Here is a 24,144-nt window from a genome sequence, read left to right as displayed (position 1 = left end):
TGGGCTTCTTAAGAAGAGGTTTTACTACTGCAGTCTTAAAGGAGTGTGGCACAATGCCTGATAAAAGAGAACCGTTACTGTGATATTCTTAAACAAAGTTGCTGAAACTAATCAGACTGCGTGTAGTTGTTTGATTTCAACTCGTCATTCAAAACGGAGACTAGTTGCTATAGTATTGTGGTTACTGTATTGCCACTGACAGCAAACACTTTCTCGATTATTTTATTTTTTTATCTTTATTTGCTATACTAAATTTAAATAAATAGATAGGACAGCAAGGAAGCAGAATATTTTACATTGACAGGCAACATTCTGAGAGCATGTGCACTACAAGAACGGAGACTTTCTTTCAAGCAGGCTGAAGGTAAAATACACGAATACTATATTTACGTATTTTCGGGTGAATTGATTTGGAACAGCGATTTAAACATAGTTTGACAGATAACATTCAAGGTCCTTCATCAGAGATTTAAGCCCTCGTATTGACCAATCAGGTTAAAGGAAATCTCTGATCAATTTTCTAATTTGTTATAATGTTTCAAACTAATTAAGCTCATACACTATCAGACAGCGAAACCGATATCTTGTTTCAGGTCTGCCGATAGTAATGACTTATTTCAATCACGGAAACAAAGCAAATTTAAAGTTGCACATGATGCATGCACACATACAGCAGTAGCAACAACCAGGGAAAGAAAGGACAGACATACACATACAGATACAGAAGTGGCGCTCCTGTTATGCTGCTCTCGATATACTGGCAACGTAAATATCACGTTTCGCCAACGGTAGTCCAATGTTGTTTTTACGTTAGGAATTCATCAAATGTACTGTAGGTGTATTAATAATCGTGATTAATTTAGGTGGTACTATTTATAACAACTAATTTAATACAATAGTGGAATAAAAGCACATTTATCTTTTTTTTTTTTAATGGGGGGGGGGGGCGGACACACGTTGCCGGATTTTTGAGATTTTGTTAATTGTTGCTTTTTGTATGTTATATTGTGCAATGTTGCTTTATTATTGCATCAATGGTCTATTTGTTTTATATAGATGTTTTGATGGTGGTTGGCAGGGATGGGGTTGATTTCCTATCCTTGCCAAAATACATGTGATAATGTGGCTGGAGCTAATTGAATAATTGATGATAATTAGGCTCCAGCCACATGGTATAAAAGGGAGAAAAAAAATCATTTGTTTGGGAGAAGGAGTTTTTGGGTGAGTGTTTGTTCTGTGTTTATTTTGAAAAACTCTGTAGTGAAGGCTAATGCCCAGCCTACGTTTTTTGGATTTTGTTTAAACCTTTTGTTTTGGCCCTTGAGCCGGTTATTTTGTTCTTGTTTATTGTGTGCAAGACCTGTTTTTGTTTAACTGTTTTATTTTTGCTCTGTGAGCATTAGTGTTTAGTATTTTTATTTGTGTTTGTTGATTTAAAATGCGCAGCCGCGCTTAAACTGCAGTTCCCCTGCCTCTGAGTCTCCTTCCCTGCTGATACCATCTGGGCCCGCAACGCTACCCTGTCACAGTGATGTGAGCTTATGTATTCCTATTTCTGAATATATCACCCTATATACTGGCATATATTATCTTGGGATATATCAGCATTAAACTGCACATACATTGCACATAAGAGTGGTTGCATCGGTTATCATATCATAAAATATATCAATGCTTAGTCAACTCTAAAATTACTATTTATATAACAAACACGCCATTTATTGGTTAAAATATTTATATATTTTTAGACGGATTTTTACAGACATTTTAACTTTAAGAACAAATAAAATCAAAAAGAAAACTAAACAAGAATTTTGTTGCTGGGTTAAAACAACTAACTATAAACTGCTCAACTATAAAAAATAATTTTTTTTTTTTTAAAAAGCCACGACCTGAAAATCCCCTTCTGCATCCTGCTGTCTCCACCATTCCCGTCCTTGGAGTACTGCAGCCAGTTCATCGCGTAGATTTGTATTTCTGTGGCTGTTTTCGAAACTGAATTTTTACGTACTGCTTCTGAAAAAGATTGCACAAGAATGTCTGTAAAATGCTGATCTACGATTTGTCCAGTTTGATTGCAATTTTGAATGACTTATTATAACAGTATTTAAGTCAAATGCATACAGTTGTACACTTCTTAAATAAAAAAGCAAATAAAAAGCACAGCTTTCAACTGACACACGTGTTACAAGTATGACTCACAAAATTACGAGTGGATAGAGCGTGAAATCACTGTCAAAAATATGTGTCATAGAGGTCACAGGACAGGCTGTTGATTGGGGGAACAATCGATGAGTATTTAACAGCGCATGCATCCTTGCATTGCTGATAGAAAGGAAGGAGTGGCTGCATGTTGGTGAAATGTGTAGGTGGAATTTTCAAAGCGGGAATATGGCACAAAGTCGCCCAGCAGATGGACAGTCTCAGTAAAGATCCTCTGTATACACCAGACAGTCAACTCCCCCTTTTTTCTGTCCCCGCCGATGCGGTGCATCCTGGGAATCCAAAGAGTTCCGGTGGCGACTTTTCTCCTGTCTCTGTAATGTAAAGTCTGCTTCATTTCCTATTCAAAGCTTTCTCTTTGGAAAACGATTGCATTTTTAGCAATATTCACCTGGATTTGTTTAGAGACACCCCTCCTTAACACATACATGTTATTTCTACGATTGATGTTTTCACTTGGCCTGACAAGGGCTTTTTTTGCTGTCCGAAATTGCCAGCTCTCATGAATATTCATGAGCAGACAAGATGGGGGTGTGGTTTGATCTTTGGCTTGGTTGTTAGGGATGGGATAGGCAGCGATCGAGAGTGAACGAGATTGGAGGCAACTCAATTCTTCAACTTTTTTGACAGCGGGATAATTAGGTCTATTTATTAGTTAATTAGGTATATTTTTAATTGATGATTATAAACATCATTAATATTTCAATCACTACAATTATTAGGCTTAGGCCTACTATTAATTAGGTTTATATTTATGAACCATTGTTTATGCCTTATTTAAACTAGTGTCTTATTAAAAAAAAAAAATACATTGTATGTCTATGTAAATTAATAACAACTGTTTCATTTTAAAAAGTTGCAAATTTCTTAGTCTTATTTTTTTTTTCTTCTAAAAGTCTTAAAAAAATCAGCTTGTATTTAGCTCAGTTCTCAGTTGTACGGTAGCTAATCATGACTGAACATTTTTTTAATACAGTAGTCTAAAAGTACACATAAAACCATTATTTCACTTAATTATAGAGCAATAGTAGTTATTAATGTATTGTATGGATTGTGATGAACCGGGGTGGGACAGATGGAGCCTGGTGGATCGCCAAAAAGGTACAGACAGACACAAGCATTATCTGTATCCATGGATGCTCTAAAGCAAGGGTGGGCAATTCCGGTCCTGGAGGGCCGGTGTCCCTCCTGGCTTTTGTTCCAACTTTGCACTAAATTACTTAATTGGACCAATTATTACCAATTATTGGTCTAATTAAGTAATTTAGAGCACAGTTGGAACAAAAGCCAGGAGGGACACCGGCCCTCCAGGACCGGAATTGCCCACCCCTGCGCTAAGGCCATGTACGTTACAGTTGGTTTAGATTAAATTCAACAAGTATTTCAACAAAACTACAGTCGCTAAAGTATGGGTTTTAAATTGCTGATTCTCTTATACAGTATATAACATAGGAATAAAACAAAATAAATACAGTTCCCCTATTACCATAATCACACTGCTGCTATACGTTGTTCATAATTATATTTCTGCTATTACATGTCATGTAAAAATAAAAGTATTAAACGGCATGAAAATCCCTTACAGTCACAAACAACGTCACTTTTACTTATTATTCTCTTAAACTTTATATGTCATTTATGGATACCAATGTAGAATTAAATCAATTTTTAAAAAAATATTTCTTCCCATTCAAATCAAACATTATTGCAATCTACCCGATATGAAGGAAATTAGAACCTCGATCACTGGCTATCCCAACCCCTTGCCAGCCAAACCACGCCCCCGTCTTGTCTGCTCATGGATATTCATGAGAGCCGGCAATTTCGGACAGTATTTGTCAGGCCAAGTGAATACATCGATCGTAGAAATAACACGTATGTGTTAAGGATGGTGTCTCTAAACAAATCCAGGTGCATCTTGCTAAACAATGCAATCGTTTTCAAAAGAGAAAGCTTTGAATAGGAAATGAAGCAGACTTTACATTACAGAGACAGGAGGAAAGTCGCCACCGGAACTCTTTGGATTCCCATGATGCACCGCATCGGCGGGGACGGAAAAAGGGGGAGTTGACTGTCTTGTGTATACAGAGGATCTTTACTGAGACTGAGACTGTCCATCTGTTGGGCAACTTTGTGCCATATTCCCAGTTTAAAAATTCCACCTACATATTTCACCAACATGCAGCCACTCCTTCCTAGTATCAGCAATGCATGTGCTGGACGCATGCGCTGTTAAATACTCATCGATTGTTCCCCCAATCAACAGCCTGTCCTGTGACCTCTGTCGTATATTTGATAGTAATTTCACGCTCTATCCAACTCGTAACTTTTTGAGTCGTAGTCGTAACTTTGTGATTTGTACCCGTAGCTTTTCTTGATTCGTACTCGTATTTTTGATTTGTACTCGTAAATTTTCTGATTTGTACTCGTAATTATTTTTTGAGTTGTACTCGTATTTTTTATTTGTATATTAATATTTTTGACAGTGGTCTCCCACCATATAAGAGCGTCTCCAATCAGCCTCTCAAAAGATGTTTCTCTGGAACAGGGATTTTTTTAACGTTTCTTAAGAGGAGAGCACGAGATCAGAATTCTGCGTTGGGCTACCGTCGGCCGATGCCAACCAACACCAACTGATTCGACCTAAAGCCAACGTTGGGCTAACGTTATGATGTTTACTGGGTAAATTACTACAGTCCTTGTGAAAATAAATGTAGTCCTCCATTGTATCTGCAAAATAGGATTTCTTTTTTATTCATATATTTGTTTATTATTAACTTACGAATAATATTGTTAGTTTCTTACGTTTTGTCGTTTTTTCGTCTTAGGTTCTTTTTTCTTTTACTTTTCTTTCTTTGATTTCCTCTTTCTATGTCCGTCCAAGCGCATTCAGACCCAGGACGCAGGAATGGATTTTGTACGCGCTGACGTGCTATATTTTTAATAAACAAAATAAACAAAACACAAAATAAACAAAACAAACACCTAGCTCCTTTAAGAGCACTAACTAAACAGGCAGGCTCACTCTAACTACCAAACCGGACAGCTAAGCTGTTTACCGGTAGACATAAACACACAACCGTACACACAGTACTTACAAAGGAGACTGCTCAGAAACAGCACACACAGCCTTCTGCTTCCTTCTACTCAGCAGCCCCGAGTAGACTGACTGCTTCATTTTTATACCCTGCACCTGGCTCTAATTTACAATTACTACCCAGGTGCAGGGGATAATTAGACAATAAAACAATTAACAGAAATAATTAATCAATAAACAAAAACAATTAAATTAAACTACTGTGCATTCGCACATGTTTTCCATGAAGGGAGGATTAACCCCCTCTCTGCTGTGTTACAGCGAATATATTAATGATACCACACCCTGAAATTCATGCCAACATGTGGCGATGGGACAAGCGCTATATTAAGGCATGTCTTCAGAATACCATTTTTGCGCCACAGAATCGAGTGCAAGCGCCGTTTGCCCTTATTATTATTATTATTATTTATTTCTTAGCAGACGCCCTTATCCAGGGCGACTTACAATTGTTACAAGATAGCACATTATTTTTGACATATAATTACCCATTTATACAGTTGGGTTTTTACTGGAGCAATCTAGGTAAAGTACCTTGCTCAAGGGTACAGCAGCAGTGTCCCCCACAAGGGATTGAACCCACGACCCTCCGGTCAGAAGTCCAGAGCCCTAACCGCTACTCCACACTGCTGCCCTTGCACTCACATTTGCGCTGTGATCACAATACAGAGAATTCAGGATAGTGATCTCAGAGTATATTATTGAGGATCATGGTAATTGCAGCTGCAGCTTTTATTTGTCATACCAACTTCCATGTATACATATACTTTACATTATGGACTGCAACAGAATGTCCCTGGAACAACCAGCTGGTGGTGTTGCCAATCGCTGGAAGAAGAGCTATCAGACAATAGAAGGGGACATTTCCTTATGGCCCAGATGTTCTGTTAACAGCATTTCAAACAAAACAGTAAACGTGTTGACAGAGCAGGAGATATACAGGAAAGCTGTTGTAACAACAAATGAGCTTGCTGCTCGAGTTGCAAGACAATCCACAACAGAATTCGTAAATACAATGACCATACTTAACAGTATAAGCAATGCATGGAGATGATGGTGCTCATTGGAGATCAGCTGAAAGAGGACCCTTCTGAGACACCAAATTTGGATTTGCCATATATAACTTCGGATCTCATGGAACAAATACCAAACACCGAAGAAACAAAAGTAAAAGTATCTACTGTCACCTTGGAGCACAGCAAAATACTAAGCAATGAATCAATGTTTCCTTCAGAAATAGGCTTGCTGAGAAACTCTGCCAGAAGTTAACCTGAAATAACAGGCCAAGCAGATTTCAGTTTACAGGTTGATTACCAACCCCCATGTCACTTGGAGAAAAACTGATGTGATTTGCCTTACCTCAGATCCTTCAAACACCATGTTTGCAAGTGAGAATCTAACAAATCAAAGCGTTTTAACTGAAGGAAATCAAGGCAGTAGTCTTGCACTTCAGGCTGCTTCCCAATCAGCAGAAGTAAAGCACCTAACTTCGGAAATTGTACTGTTAAGTGCTATTTCCAAGACAAGCACTTGCTTAAATGATCTGAAAGGTCAAATTAAAGTAACAAGAGTTAAATCTAAAGGAAGACCAAAAGGAATGGCTAAGAGTTTTTCAACATTTCCAAAGTACAGAAAGAAGAAAAGCAAACAGGAAACATTCAGCAAAACATTCCAAATCACGCACAGCAACAATGATGTCTGGGTAAAGGAACCATTAGCTCTAACATGGGAAGGTGAAGCTATTATTAAGAATGGGAAATGGTTAAACTGTGATATAATTCATGCTTTACAAATGATTCTAAAACGTCAGTATCCCAACATTCAAGGCCTTCAGTATCCAGGCTTATCACTGATGAGACTGTGTCTGCTGTGTCATCGATGTCTAGACAAGTTTACTTTGTCAGGAACAAGATCCTGGAAATGTAAAACTTCACTGGAATGTAATGCTCAGTATTTTGCTGAAAACTTTGAAACAGGGAAAACTAGATAATTGTCCTGTCACTGAAGTCAGAAATACAGAAGATGTGCTTTTTTTTGATGTGTCACCGGTATACTGCATATATGCAGCAGAAAGCAGGAGGTTCCAAGCAAACGCTGGTTTTGTAAGGACTGCGAGAGAAAGGAAAATATGCCTGTAATTGATATTTTAGTAATATTCAGTCCATTGCCCTGCACTGAACTACTATATATTTTTGTTATTTCACTCCTTTTATAATGCTTTCATTTTAAAGTAATTGTATACCTAAATGTAAATTTCTCGTAAAAGCCCAAAGCCATTATTATTATTATTATTATTTATTTCTTAGCAGACGCCCTTATCCAGGGCGACTTAAAATTGTTACAAGATATCACATTATACAGATATCACATTATCTTACATACAATTAGCCATTTATACAGTTGGGTTTTTACTGGAGCAATCTAGGTAAAGTATCTTGCTCAAGGGTACAACAGCAGTGTCCCCCACTGGGGATTGAACCCACAACCCTCCGGTCAAGAGTCCAGAGCCCTAACCACTACTCCACACTGCTGCCCCACAATCCATAACTTGCATTATCATTGATAAATGATCCTACTTTATCACATTGTTACAGGATGTGCTCATCCTGCAAGACTGCACTTGTATTTGTATATCATTTTTTGCACATGTTTTTTTTATGTAGTTGGTGCTTATTGAGGAGACATTTTCATTGCTTATTAAAATACCCTGGTTAAATGGGGGATGTACACTACAGGTCAATCGGTAAATGTAAAAATGTAAGAATGACTACATACAAAGAACAAAATAAATGCAAGTATATGTACATGATCCTCTGCAGAAACTACACAGAAGTTTAGGGGTAAGCATTTGAAGTGTTATAGATTCATAAAAAGTGTTCCTTATAAATATTCTCATACTTTAGTCAATGTCATTTTTGTGCTTCTGTTAATAAATCTGCATATCAGATACTAATATGGTCACGTTCACTCACTGTTGCATGCGTGATTTCCTTTATAAAAAACACTTGCAGTGATTGATTTATTTAGTTTTGTCTATCTGGTTGTTTTTTTTCAATAGGAGAATATTTCTTTTTGACTGAATTAATGGGCATTTCACAAACCATTAAATGCCTAAGTGCTGAGAGTATGTTTCTTATGTACTTTTAAATACAGTTAATAACAGTTTGGCTAACAACTTTGTACATTCAACCAAATAGGCTTACAAAAGATACCTAACAACACAAAAATCTGAAAATAGTCTATAAATATTTATGAAAAGGTTCCTGCCACAAAATAATACATCTTTACCTTTTTAGGCTAAGGAACACAATATAATTTGAAATGATAGACAATTTATTCAAAATACATTTTTTTTATAATGTAAGATGATTACATTAGCACAGAATGTGTTAAAAACACCGTGTAACAATTATTATTTTTTTTTTTTGGTTCCTCGGTAGTAAGTGTTATTTCCTAATTGCTTATGCCTCAAAAGTATAGAAAATGGCTATTATTCCCCACAAACTTTGCTTTTGTGACCAGGACAGTGATATTTTGAAATGTACCTATTTTCCAGAACATTCCAGATAGATTCAGTGCTGAGTAAACTTGGAGTAACTTCTAGAACTTTCCAGTAATATAAATAGTAGTATAAATACAGGGGCCAAGTGGATACATATCTGCATTTTTCTGAGATGGCATCAAGAGGCTGCAAGCATCCGGCAGATGCATTATGCTATGTCTGCGGCCAATTTATCAAGACAAGAGCGAAAAAGTACTCCGTGGAAGCATCTGCTAAGATGTGTGAGGCCTACAAGTCATATTTCGGCATGCCTGTCGGGGATCAAGACAAACCCTGGGCACCTCATTTCACCTGCGAGCACTGCAAAAAAACTCTGGAAGGTAAGATGGACAATTGTTGCTCGGAATTTTATGTATAAAATTTGTTAATTTTTAAAATTGTAAAAGTTTTTAATTTTAAAATGTTTTACAATTTTCAATGTTATTGAAAAAAAAAATATCATATATGAAAAATGTTGCGAGAATCTCTTACACATTAGTCATGGGTGAAATAAATGTATTTTTGTAGGATGGTACAGAGGGGAAAAGAGAGCCATGAAGTTCGCTGTCCCAAGAATTTGGCGGGAACCCACTGACCACTCAAACAACTGCTACTTCTGCATGGTGGACCCTTCCAAACGTCGGACTGGCAAGAATGCACCTGCTATCACGTATCCGGACCTTCCTTCATCCATCGCTCCGGTGCCACACTGCCATGAGCTCCCCGTACCCACTCCTCCGGAGAGAGAGCAGCCGTCTTTAGAAGAGAGCAGCAAGTCAGAGAGCGAGGAAGACGTTGTAGATCCAGATGACAATTTCAGAGGTGGAGCTGAGGAGAGAAACCCATACTACCCCAACCAAAAAGACCTCAACGACTTGATTAGAGATCTTGGTCTCACCAAGTCCAATGCCGAGCTTTTGACGTCTAGGCTCAAGCAGTGGAACTTGTTGGATGAAAGTGTGCAAGTCGCAGATCAGAGGAAGCGTCACCAACCTTTTTCCAGCTTCTTCACCCATCAAGATGGGCTCTGCTTCTGCCACAAAGTGACCAGTCTGTTCGAGGCAATCGGAATCGCCTGTAACCAGAATGAGTGGCGCCTCTTCATTGACAGCTCTTCCAGGAGCCTCAAAGCCGTGCTGCTCCATAATGGTAACAAGTACCCGTCTCTTCCCCTGGCTCACTCGGTGCACCTCAAAGAGGATTACAACAACATCAGGACCTTGCTGGACGCCTTGAATTATGATGAGTACAGCTGGGAGGTCATAGGAGACTTCAGAATGGTGGCATTCCTGATGGGTCTCCAAGGCGGTTTTACCAAGTTTCCCTGCTATCTTTGCCTTTGGGACAGCAGGGACACTACCACAGGTGGGACTGGCCACAGCGGACGGAGTTCTCTGTGGGGAGGAACAACGTCAAGTGGGAGCCACTGGTGGACCCCCGGAAGGTGCTGATGCCACCACTGCACATCAAATTGGGCCTTATGACACAATTTGTCAGAGCTCTAGATAAGGAGTCGGCAGCCTTCAAGTACCTTCAAGACTTCTTCCCTAAGCTGTCTGAGGCAAAGGTCAAAGCCGGTGTCTTCGTCGGACCACAGATAAAGAAGATCCTGGAATGCAATGAATTCCCCAAGAAGCTCACTAGTAAGGAGAAAACGGCTTGGAACAGCTTTGTCGCAGTGGTTCGGGGCTTCCTGGGCAATCACAAGGCCGAAAACTATGTGGAGCTGGTTGAGACTCTGGTGAAGAACTACGGCACAATGGGCTGTAGGATGTCCCTCAAAGTCCATATCGTTGATGCTCATCTTGATAAATTCAAGGAGAACATGGGAGCGTACTCGGAGGAGCAAGGCGAGCGCTTCCACCAGGATATACTGGACTTTGAACGCTGCTACCAAGGACAGTATAACGAGAACATGATGGGAGACTACATTTGGGGGCTGATTCGTGAAAGTGATTTACAGTATAATGGTAAATCTCAAAACTACTCACTTCTAAATCTTTTGTAGTCATTTTTGTATTACTTTAGTATAAGTACATGTTAATTTGGATTCATATGTTGTTTTTTTCTGACTTTATGTTAACAAAAAGACACAAATTCGCCCGTTTTCTCATTGGAAATAGGTAAATTTCAAAATATCACTGTCCTGGTCACAAAAGCAAAGTTTGTGGGGAATAATAGCCATTTTCCACTTTTCTTACCCCGCATCTGCAGGGACAGTAGTCATATTTAAATGCCAATGTATTTATCAAACGTGTCTTAATGCATTGGGATTTGTTAGTTAGTTTTTTTTTATACCATGCTCTATAAAAAGAGGGCTTATTGTTCCTTTAAACTGATACTGTGAGAATTTTTTTTTGTAAGCATTTTAACTCGATAACGATCGATAATCGTGTTAGAATTTGCACGGTAATCGATGTCAACGTCAGGGTTCGATTTACAACACTACTACATAGGCCTACAGTGTCGAAAGGGGTTTCTTCTTGGACCCTTTTTTTTCTTTTCCAAATGTATTATTATGTTTCAGCTTAAGACCTCCCACAGTAGTCAGTCATATATGTATTATCCTACAAAAGGGAATACCTGCCCTCCACCTAAAGCAACCTCAAAAAGAAACCAAAACATAGTATACAATGTATGATATGTTAAGATTAAAATTAATATTAATACATGGCTGTACTTTACAAGATGGGGGTTCTGATTTACAGTTATTTTGATATTGTATCATTTTGTTACACTTGTAGGTTTCTAAAGCAGTATATATTCTGAAAAGCATTGTGAAAGTTATTGGCATTCTAATCTGTTATACTAGCAACACACTAAGTAGTGTAAACAATATTTAGTCTGATATTGTTAGTATTAGATGTACAGTGTCTTTTAGAATATTGCCTTTCTAAGTATAAAAGCTCCAGAGAGGATAACAACGTGCATATGGGCTTCAGCAAGACTGGCCATCAGATGTAATGCTGCGACAGTATACATCTGTTCCGTTCGTGTTGATTTTTCCTTTTTCCATTTACCTGAAGTGACACCTATTCAATTTGAACCCCCCTCCCCCCAGGAATTTACCAGTGCTGCTGCCAAAATAAAATTACAAAATCTATTTTGAAAGGATCAACCTAAGACTAAACACAATAATTTGAACCTGATTGAATAACCTGCCATTTGTTGAACTGGGAACTATAATTTGTAATTAAACTTTTCCACTATGGGAAACAAATTTGTCATTACCTGGTTGTCAGGATGTGAATGGTGTGGGGAAGAATAGAAAGTCTAACAGTGGTATATTTACAAGTGTTCTTTTTTTATTCAGAAACGGTTCCCGTCTACCATCAATGGTATTGGAGAACTATACTCAGGCTTGCAGAGTCCCACACAATAAACAACAAACAAATATATATGGTGTCCAGGGTGCCAGCGCTCATGCTCCGTGGTGCTGTACTTCTTTGTAGTGCTGTGTTAGTGCAGGTGCTCCGGATGGTTGTGCTGGTTCAGTGGCGACAGCTCCTGTTGTCTACGTCCGCAAAACATTAAGAAGCAAAACAAACAATGCTACGACTTGTCAGCGTAAGGTGTTGTACTCGCATAGCTGCCTGTGATCAGTGTGGCGCAACACTCTATCCAATTGTCGTGCACAACACAGCTGATCACAATACAGTCATTCAGCAGTCTTACAGCTACGTCCTTTCCCCAAGATGGCCGACTTCCAGTTCCATCCTACAATCGAATCGGCCCATCCCTGTGAAGGCGTACCACCAACCTTACTTAGCGCCCTTCCTGGTCGGGAGGTAGATTTGCAGCTCAGATTTCTTCTCTCCCATTCACACTGGTCTGTCACAATTTACACATGTTCTTGTATATATTAATGTCAAGTGAACACTATTTTCTAGGAGTATAAAGTGCTCTTGTTGTACCTTCTACTGTTTTCATTGCATGCACAGATGATTCTTTACATTTGAAAAAAGTCAATAAATCATAATAAGAATGAAAAACATCTTTTGAGCCAGGATAGGAGTAAATCTAGATAACGTTCAGATGAAGTGCTGCTGATAAGAAAACAAGCCTCTCATTAAAGACAGGTCTTGTGAGAAAGCGGGACACCTGTCTTCCACTTGGCACCTGGGACATCAGATGATTCTCGGGATAATTTATCATTGCCCTGCCCTCTGTAATCTGTAGGAAATGTTTTAGCCATTCCTTGATACTTCTTAATTTACAAATACACTTATATTTACAAATGTCATGTTTTTATAATGTTTTCTTTAGTTTAATCTGTGTTTTATCTTTGTGTATCTGTATAGTGTCCAATTTTCTCTGTGCCTCAAGTGCAGTAGAAAGAGTATTTAAACACTTCAAATCTATTTTTTATATAGAGTATTTTTTTTAAACTTACACTGTTGTAAAGCTGAGTCAGTCTTGCTGCCCTGGTCACTATCTCCAACAATGCTGTTTTTAAAATCTTTCTTGTTGGATTGATCTGAAAATGCATTGTTAGATTAATCTGAAAATGTATACTGCCATATAATGGTGGGGAAACTAAACAGACAGTTCCAGATTTTTGTACCAATTCGTTCCCCCAAATACCCCATAAACCCTCCCGCTATTAATAGATCTAAAAGCATTAGAACACGATGTGTGACTAACTGTGTTAAGAAAAAATCCAATTTCCCCTTATGAAAGGGTACTGACATACTTGTTATTGTAGTAAACTGTTTGTTATAAGTTGTGTACTAGTCAAGCAAAAAGTTGTTCACTTTCTTTGGATTGATTTTGGCCCTGTCCACACTATGCCTTTAAACCGGCTTAAAAGTGCTAAATATAGTCCATTGTGCTGCTAGGAACTGTAGCCAGACTATTTTAATAGTGTTTGTATGCATTGAGGCCATGAAACAGTACTTTAGTGTGGATGCTTGGAGCCGGATTAATTAAACCGTTTTTAAGTGCGATTCTTGAGATCGGTTATGTAGTGTGGACAGAATGCTGAATGTAGACAAAGATTTGTTTTTTGGAAGTGTATATAATTTGTTGACCTAGAATGGGCAATACTGTGACCTCTGAGTATTCTAGCTGGAAAAACTGCTGCACAGTGTGACCAGTATTATTATTATTATTATTTGTTTATTTAGCAGACACCTTTATCCAAGGCAACTTACAGAGACTAGGGTGTGTGAACTATGCATCAGCTGCAGAGTCACTTACAACTACGTCTCACCCGAAAGACAGAGCACAAGGAGACTAAGTGACTTGCTCAGGGTCACACAATGAGTCAGCGGCTGAGGTGGGATTTGAACCAGGGGCCTCCTGGTTACAAGGCCTTTTCTTTAACCACTGGACCACACAGTATGTATTGGACTGTTGCATCAAAAGTCTTCCAGTATCAGCACTTGATCCATCTGCATGACACTGAAGTCATTCTGAGTGATTCTTTTACCATGATTCATTGTAGAAATCCTGGAGATAAAAAGGTGAATAGGTGGTGGGATCAGAGGCTGTTCTCCTTTGGGGAATTGCTGTGATGAAGGAACATAATTGGACATTATAAATTGAGGAGAAATGGGGGGTGAAATAATTGGGCACATCAAATTAAAAAAAAAAGGTTAGGGAATCAATAAAAAAAAGAAAAGAATGTAATTTGAAGCTACTTTCTCATCAATAAATGTTTCACTTAATACATTTTAGGACAATGTGGGGATTATTAAAATTAATTTCAGTAAATTTTCTTCAATCAGTCTTTAGAAGGCATCCTGAAAAAAGCTTACACATATTGCAGTTTTCTTCACCATAATACAAGACAGTGTCATCAGCGTACCAGTTACAGTGCGCTGTGCCCTGAAAATTCCATTATCCCAATCAATAATGTAAAAGCAGTAAAAGTCTGTGCCAAGCATTCACCCATGTCGAACACTTTAGATACTGGCATCATAACACACTTATCACTATTAAAATGAAATGTTTCCTACCACTAAAAGGAGTACTGAGCAAGGCTTTTAAATCAATGTTCTTACTTATTAGTATGTGTTTATCTTCTTGTTCATCCTGGTATCTGTGTTGTAGGTCACTTGGTCACATGTATCTAGACCATTGGAGTGATTACAGGGAAAATGATTGACCCAAATTAAAGTAAAGAAAAGTAAAGAAAACTGAAAAACCGAAAGATCTTCAGCACAAGAAAATGAAAAGTGTTTACTGTATTTGTCTGATTCCCAGTAGTAACTGATCCACAAACTTCATCTAGTCATCTGGAAAATACACAGCAGCTACATATAATTTGTAATTGTTGATGATGAAAATGAATTGTTAAAGCACAACATGGTATGACTCAAATTAATATCTTGAGCATTTCACTGCTGTAATTTTAATGGTGACCACCCCTTTCCAAGCCTGGATCCTGCTGCACCTAGCTTACTATACAATAATGAAAGAACATTAAAGCTGGGATTAGCCATACAAGGCTGATTTAATGATCCAAATCATAGCAACAATTACTGTAATTGGTTTAAACTTACAGTATACCTTCACTTTGACTGTCTTCTAACATTGTAATAAACAGCCCAAGTCATGTCTAGCCACCAGGATGCTGTTCATTTAATGATAGTTTAAATAATGGTGAGTCAAAAATCAATTAGAAAACTGAATTAGTTCATACACATCAATACATAGCTCCCGCTAAGCTTATTTGAACAGAATTCTGAATTTGCATCGCTCTATTAAGAAATGCCTCAAGGGCATCTCTTAATAAATGTAGTCACATCAAAATCTAAAGGTCATTCATTTTATCCTCAGGTGTGTTCTAACTAATGAGCTAGAAAGGAAACACTAAAATGACTTCTAGTTCCCAGGGAATCAAGAGCGAGGTTGAGGTGGGTGTGTGTGTGTGTGTGTGTGTGTGTGTGTGTGTGTGTGTGTGTGTGTGTGTATATGTATGTATATATACACACACACAGTACAATGTCGCATATCCAACCCCCTGTGGACTGGGGTATAGGCAGATATGTGAAAAACACGGATTTGTGAACCTCTATAGAAAATAGCATTTACACATCCATAAATAGGTTAGTGAAAAAAAAAACAACACACAAACTGCTTTAAACATGGGGAAATGTTTTGCTTTAAAAGTAAGCAAAACGTAAACAAGATTAATTAGGCTACAAATACACAGTGTTGCTAAGCAGTTTGCTATAAGCCATCTCCAAGTAGAGTTTAAAACCAAAAAAAATTATAATAATACAAAACAAACGGTAAATGTAAAGTCACCTGCAACTGATGGCTTCTTTCTTAACTCTAGAAGTCCCTGCCTCCCTGGTTCTGCTTTCCTAATATCTCTGTCACGGTACTTTGCGCTCTTTCTTGATATTGCCAACAGCCGATAAGCAGCTCGGTTTGAATATTGCTTCGGCTATCTTAAACAAACGGCCGGTAAGCATTGCATTTATGAAGCTTGCTTTTCTTTAATTCAAATGCATTTAAAAGCTACAACAACACGCTGCTAATATCTGCAAGCATGCGCTCCATCATATAAACACATTACACCAAAAAAAAAAAAAAGCGTTCTCGACTGGTGTATTGAAACATCACTGCTACACGGAGCTGACTGACACACGCACTCAGCCCACCTCTCTTAAAGGGGAACGCACCAAATGACTGATTGCTAAAACGCTTTCTTTCTGTTTCCATCGCGGAAGCTGCATTTGCTGCCAACGCCATTACTCTCTTAGCCTACTTTTAATATTTATTTATTTATTTATTTAGCAAGGTGGTTAATTGATCAGGGCGGTTATGTGACGGTCGGATATGCGACGTTCCACTGTGTGTGTGTACATATATGCAGTGGTGTAGTCGAGGGTATACTAGAAGACTGGCTCTACCTCCGCTACGCTCCCCTGCCTGCCGAGCCCGCTCCTTCTCCACCCTTGCTCCGCAGTGGTGGAACGACCTTCCTACAGATGTCAGGACTGCCCAGTCCCTGACCACATTCCGGCGCCTCCTTAAGACTCACCTCTTCAAACAGCACCTGTAGAACTCCTCTGTTGTATCCTGGGACACTATCACCCTTCATTTAAATATGCTTTATTTTGCTCTTATCTGCCCCCTATTTTACTGCATTTAATCCTGTACCTCAGAATATTGTAATCTGCCAAGTGTTTAATCTGTAGTATTTTGTACTTAATCATATCCTGATGTAACTATCACTATTTAATCATATCCTGATGTAACTTTCACTATTATCTGCTGTATTATTGAATTGTGGTTTGTCACACTTGAGAATTATTGTATTTCTTGTTCTTATTGTATGACTTATATTGTAACACTTGAATGTATTTGTATTTGCTTGCGATTGTAAGTCGCCCTGGATAAGGGCGTCTGCTAAGAAATAAATAATAATAATAATAATAATACGCAGGTAAACGGCGTTTATCCACTTTGAATTTTGGCAATATATCGTTTACCCACTTCTCATATAAGGCATACAGAGTTTACTCACTTCTACTCTCATGTAGTCCGTGCTTGATTCTTCTCAGTGCTGTAAAGGAGCGGGCCGGAAATGTCCGCTCCAGCAGTTACCCTACTCCGCTCCCCCGCTCCATATACAATTGGCTTTATCGACCTGGATTAAATCGGCTGTTGGAATCTGAAGCACTTTCACCGAACACCGCAATCCCAGTTGTCCGGTGCAGAGCTTTAAAAAGAGCTTTGTAAAAATTCTCTCCCGATGTAACAGCCTTTTACCTGAACCCACTCAGAGCTCCTCTGCAAATCCTGAACACTGGGCGCTACTGGTACTCCCGTGAACCTATAGGAATACATTTCGGGTGCGGTACTCGCACTCAAAAATAGAAAATTCTGCCAATGTTTTTGTCGTTTTAATAGGTCATTTTAAGAACAATAAAGTGAAGAAAATACAAAAATTATGAATTTATTTATGAAATATAGATGAAAACATTACTCCATATTACCTTTCAGTTCATGCTGGTGAGCGTCGGTTGTAATAGCCACAAGAGGCCACTAGGGGGTGCAAAAGAACTTAACACTTAACTCACACTCTCAAACACAAAAGTCTACCAAATTTCTCATCCTTGACCTTTATGATAGAAATTTAAAGAATGCGGAAAAAAATCTAAAGTTATTTACAGAAATATAGTAAAAATACAGCTGTACCATTATAATACATACAATTACAGCTCTCGCGCAGCATTTTTTATTCATTATCCAAATACCGAAAAACTTCTTCAACAGAACTAATTGTTTCTATTATCAAGAAGTATAAGACTCACTGTACTGTCACACCACTCCCTCAGTCTCGAAGAAAAAAGGTTATTTCACCAAGAACAAGTAGAAGAATTGTGAGGAAGGAATAACAATCCGCGATTGACTGCCAAAGATATTAAAAGTGAATTGGCTGCAAGTGGGACTGGAGTTTCCATTTCAACCATAGGTCGAGTATTGCATGGTGAAGGTCTCAATGGTCGCAGGCCAAGGAAAAAGACACTCTTAGGAAAACATCACAAGGACAATTGCATAAAGTTTACAAAATGGCATTTGAATGATGGATATGAGGTCTGGTCAAAGGCTTTGTGGAGTGATGAAACAAAAATCAAACTATTTGGTCACGCTGTTAGTCATTACGTTTGGAGAAAGTCTGGTGAGGCGTACAAAGAAAAGAACACCATACCTACTGTCAAGCATAGAGGTGGTAATATCCTTCTATGGGGCTGTTTTTCCTCTAATGGCAGGAAATTTAGTTCCAATACATGGTAAAATGGATTCCATAGCATACCAAAAGATATTGGCCAATCATCTGAAACCCTCCACTCCAAAACTTGGTTTAAAGTGCAACTGAACGTTCCAACACAACAACGATCCAAAGCACACATCAAAATCTACTTTAGAATGGTTAAAGAAAAATAAAATCAAGGTTCTTGAATTGCCTAGTCAAAGTCCCGATCTAAATCTGATTGATTATCTTTGGTATGAGTTGAAGAAGGCTGTGCACAAGAGAAGTCCTCAGAGTTTGAATAAACTGGAACAATTTGCTTTGAAAAATATCTAAATCACTAAAGAATCATGCCATAAGCTCATTGACAAATATCCTAATCATTTAAAAGAGGTTATTATTGCTAAAGGTGCCTCAACTAGCTATTAATTTTATTTTGATTGTCAGGGTAGGCTCTCGAATTCAGTGGTTTATTAAGCCAGGACTCTACACTTGACAGGTAGTGTGCTGCTTTACCAGCCAGTGGTATAACTACAGCTGAGTAGAAAAAAGCTGACATGGTTATGACATAACCCAGAGATGCCAAGGGTTGGCTTTCCTTAAGAGTGAGATTTACAGCCCCAAAGAGTGAGATTAAAGGTCAAAGAGTGAGACTTTCCAGGTCTGGTTTTTGGCCTTTGGCTTTTGGTTTTTGGCGACATCCAATAGTCCAGGTTTTTAATCCAACCAGAACTTAATAGTTTATTTTAAAATGTACATTACTTAATATTGCATATGAAACACTTAAATATCCTAATTCATACTAAAGTCTAGGGCATGTGAGAATTCTATATGCAATGCAAACCAGTGGATTTTATTAAAAACAATTATTTGCTGGTTGGAACAAAAACCTGGATTGGAGATGCCTGAGGGCCAGAGTTAATAACCCCTGGTTTAGGCACACAGTCAGTGGACAGAACAAGAGAAATATTCAAAAATAAAGAGTTTGTATATAAACCTAACAAAAAAGAAAACTGTTTTATCAATACAACATGTTTATTTTGCATATCACCTTGTCGTAGTGATCATCGTTTTCAAAAACACTTTACAGTACAAATATTATTTGGTTTGTATATTATTGTTCATATTACCTGCTAACTTTCGATCAAGTCCTGCTTGTTTTTTGGGTGAACTCATACTTTTTTTGACAGTCAAGTGTTCACACACACACAAAAGGCCCATGTAGCCTCCTCTCTCCTCTTGCACATGTATAGAACGCCTGTAGTCTCCATGGTTACCACAGTACACACGCTTGGAAAGCAGCTTTCCATGCAAGTCCCATGGCCGAGGCCCCGGATGTACTGTTGTCTCTTGCAGCCCCTGAGAAAAAATATTTTAAATCTTGATATGTTTACTCAAAATGGGCTACAGGTACCTTATACGGACAAACCAGATTTGACATTGACCTGAGTTACAAACATTAACGTCATATAAAACTTTTTTGTTAATCACGGATTTAACTGCAATTAATTTACACCACTAACATATACTCCAAATGCATGAGAGAGTCTTAGGAATGCTTGTGAGTGTGAGATAGCATACTAATGTGTGAGTCTCACGCCCAATGCGTAAGACTTGACATATCTGCATAACCATATGTATGATATTTGTATACTTGGAAAAGTACACAATAAATAACTTGTCTTACTCCAGATTAGTTAATATTCCAACTATTCTAATTACCTTTTTCAATTCACATGACAACATGAAAAGAACCATGGTTGTTCTGGTTTTAGACCTGACCTGACCTGTCCAATGATGACTGCACATGTTGTCTGAACTGAACCCTCATACTGTACCAGTTAAGCAGTGTCTGATGCAAAGCCTTGTCAGTGGCGGCCTTACTTGACAATTTCTCTTTTTCAGAATTGTCAGTTCTCACCGTAAAGTAAATCCAGTTTTGCTGTGTTTAATATATATATATATATATATATATATATATATATATATATATATATATATATATATATATATATATATTGTGACGAAGCTAGGCTTTGTCACTAAGAAATGGCCGTCTGAGAGTAAAAACTACATGTCCCAGGAGCTCCGTGGCAGAGACAGGATGGGCGGGGACTCCTAGGTATACAAGGAGGCAAGCTGAGAAAGTCAAGGCAGTTCGTGGGAGGCTGCCGCAGGGAACAGACTCCAGATTGAAAACTGGAATACCAAAACCTGTTGCAAGCTTGAAAGGGGTATGTGATTCAGGACTGCCGCTATTTATGCAATTGTTTTCATAGTTAAATCGGCGGGTGAATAAAATCGCTAATGTTAATTTGCTACAGTGTGGAAAAATTAACAAATAATTATATAACCAGCCAAATAGGGAACCTGGGAGTGAGGGGTAAACCTGAAGGCATGTGACTTTTTGATTTAATATAAAAATAATCACACAGACTCGTGAGAGACTTTAAAAACATTATTTTGTTTAACCCTATTTCTGGTGGCGAAACCGGAAAGTCCGCCCTCTTCACATCCGGGAGTTCTGGATCAGACATCTCGGCCGCGTAGGAAGTGTCGGACCTTTTGGAGCAGTTCCACCCAAAGTGTCCTGATACTTACCTGAAGGCAAACCACTCGGAGCTGTAATAAAAGGAATAAAGAGGGAATTGAAAAAGTGAAAAGAACTGTAGGTCTGTTGCGCACGTGGTGCGACTGAGTCTCCACTCACCTTACAAAACCATCCATACTGCCCTATTGGTGAACAGGGGAAATACTTGCCTACAGACTCAAGCTGTGTTTGTTTATTTCACTGTGTTTGTTTGTTTCACTGTGTAGAGAGGAACTGTAACACAGAAAGGGCTCTGAATGTAAATAAAGTCTGGGTGTTGTGTGTTTTGGTGGTGGTTGGCAGGGATGGGGTTAATTCCTCTCCCTGCCAAAAACATGTGAGAATGTGGCTGTTCCCAAACGAGGTAATTGGTGTTGATTGGGAACAGCCACAAACTATAAAAGAGAGCTTACAGCTCCATCAGAGAGAGCACACCAGGGAACTGGGATAAGAAGTGGTTGGCTGTTTAAAAGTTAAGGTAAACTGTTTTGTTGAAGTGTGTGTTGACAGGTAAACGGCTTAGCTGTCCTCTATGTTAGTCAGGGACCTGTTAAAGTGAAGGTAGGCTCTATGTTTGAGCTAGGTTTTTGTTTTATTTATTTTGTTTTGTAATAAAAGTGCACAAAAGTGCTTCATTGTGCAGTTCTGTGTCTGGGTTTATGTTTTTAAAGGGCAAACAAGCCGACAACAGAGGCTGCGTTACAGGACAAAGAAGAAAGTCAGTTAGGCCCGAACAGGGCTAAGCATATTATTTTGGTTTGTTTGTTTATTTTGTGTAAATAATAAACTTACCTGGACCACACCGCCCTCTCTTTGAGAAACTCCTGTCTGGATCACTGGCTTTTGGACACACCCACTTATTTGTCTGTCACTATATATATATATATATATATATATCTATATATATATATATATATAGTCAATTCTCATTAATACAAATTGAAATGAGCCAGCTAAAAAAAGTGTGTATCAGTAATGTGTATTGTCTGGAGTCTAAGCCAAATGCATACTGTCAGGTTTTGCTGAAGTTACAGTAACACTGAATTCATATTTCAATTACAGAACAATGAAAAGTATTTTACATTTATTGAAAATACAGTTGTAATCAAACATTTTAAAAAGTATGTATTGCAAATGAACTGCACTTGAAACCTGCATTTCCCATTCTGATTACAGGCATTTTTAAACCACAAAAGCAAGGCGTCCTCAGCATCATAGGATCAGTAGTCCCAAAACAGCACAGAACAGAGGTGTTAATCTGGATGCAGGTTAATACATTTCTAAATACCCTTTACACTCAGCTGTTTGAACTTGGGCGATTAGTTTTATACAAAAAACAAATTCCTTTGTGGGGGCATCAAAATAATTGGCAACAACAGGAAATTTGTGTTAAGTGAATTTGAATTATAAGAAGCAATTTACAACAAGCGACTGCTAAATTTGGCCAGGACCATGTAGAAAATGTGTCGAATCCAAGTTTCTTTTGACGAGAATTGACTGTATATATATATGTAGGTGTGTGAGTGTATATGTTACGGTAAAGGTCTGAATCTGGTCAATCTTAAGTTTTACTGGTAAATGTCAACATTTACTGAATAAGGTAGTAAACGTCAGAAATTATGAAGAAATACATTGCTTTTCGTACATTTACTGGTTAATCTTATGATTTACCAAATCTTATTGGTAAATGCCAGAAATTATGAAGAAATAGATTGCTTTTCAGACATTTACCAGTTAATCTTATTGAAGCTTATTGGTAAATGCAGGTATATCATAGAATAATGTGTTTATTCCTGCATATAAATTCTCAATTAACAAAATAATCAGTAATGTCGAAGAATTTATTTAATTCTGCATGCACATTTACCATTAACAAAATAATCATCAATGAGCTTACAGAAATGCACAACTGAGCAATTCAACATGGTGCTGAACAATATTGTGATCCACTTATGCAGAACAACCAACATTCTGGTAAATGTGCATACAATTCACAATGGTGTTGAAGGATATTGTCCTCCAAATATGTAGTAGTTTGATGAAAAATAACATTCTTTTAATGCAAATTAAATAATTTAAGACCTTTTGTTTTTTTCAATAGAAAATCACACTTTGGTTATGACACAAAACACCACAAAGACAGGCAGTGAATAGATATATTTACTTATTGCAGCATGGTAGACTCTTGTGGTACTTGGAGTTACACAGGACTCCTGAAGCCTTACAATGTGCAAAAGCAAAACATTCGGTAATTAGCCAAAGGCACTTGTTTATACTAGAGATTTACCAGTAAATGTCTGAATACTAATTAGTGAATGTGGCAAAGTGGTTTGTAGTGCACAGGTGTAGAGGTGATGCAGTGCTTAGAAACAACAGTCCAACATCAGTTCAATGGTAAATAATAAAGCTTTATTTATGGCTTTTAAATAATAACACTGTATATACAACGATGAGTACAGTCCAATGATAATAATAATAAACACACACTTTAAAACACCTACATGATCACCAGTCCAATAGTGAGTACTCCGGGTGCAAGTGGTGTTGTGAATGTGAAACAAGTGCTAAACAGTGGTGCAGTGCAGTCCGGGTTTGATGCTGGCTTAACAGCGACATCTCCTGGATCTTTAGCCCTCTACAATGAGAAACATGAACAGTTAATAGACAAACAGTACAACACTAAACACTCACTCTTTTTACTCCTCATGGTCAGTCCGTAACCATAACAGAGGAACAGATCGCTTGGCCACCTCCCCTGATATACCATCAGTCCCGCCCCCTTCGGTAGCGAGTGCAATCACGTCTCCTCCAATCCATGACTGACACATCGCATACCGTATTAGGGTGATTACTTCTGGTATGGTGGCCCCACCCCCTTCCTGGATAGCCGACTTCTAACTGACCCTGGAATGAACTGTCAAACCATCCAGTCCAGGGCACACTGTCCCTGTAAACAGCACCCTCACAGGTTGGGAGGGAGA

The 24,144-nt window shown here is 38.2% G+C and overlaps 1 long non-coding RNA gene across 1 annotated transcript; it reads right to left on the bottom strand.

Moving 5' to 3' along the window:
- Positions 1-1,825: 1,825 nt before the first annotated feature.
- On the bottom strand, positions 1,826-5,370 carry LOC131739346 (uncharacterized). Its single transcript, XR_009330500.1, has 3 exons — positions 5,322-5,370; positions 5,029-5,155; positions 1,826-2,016 (listed from the first exon to the last, which is right to left on the bottom strand). It is a non-coding gene; the product is annotated as an uncharacterized LOC131739346 (long non-coding RNA).
- Positions 5,371-24,144: the final 18,774 nt, after the last annotated feature.

Source organism: Acipenser ruthenus, chromosome 1, assembly GCF_902713425.1.
Source record: "Acipenser ruthenus chromosome 1, fAciRut3.2 maternal haplotype, whole genome shotgun sequence".
Taxonomy (NCBI): Eukaryota; Metazoa; Chordata; class Actinopteri; order Acipenseriformes; family Acipenseridae; genus Acipenser; species Acipenser ruthenus.
Note: the sequence above shows the minus strand (reverse complement) of the source record. Positions and strands in the feature narration are given on the sequence as shown.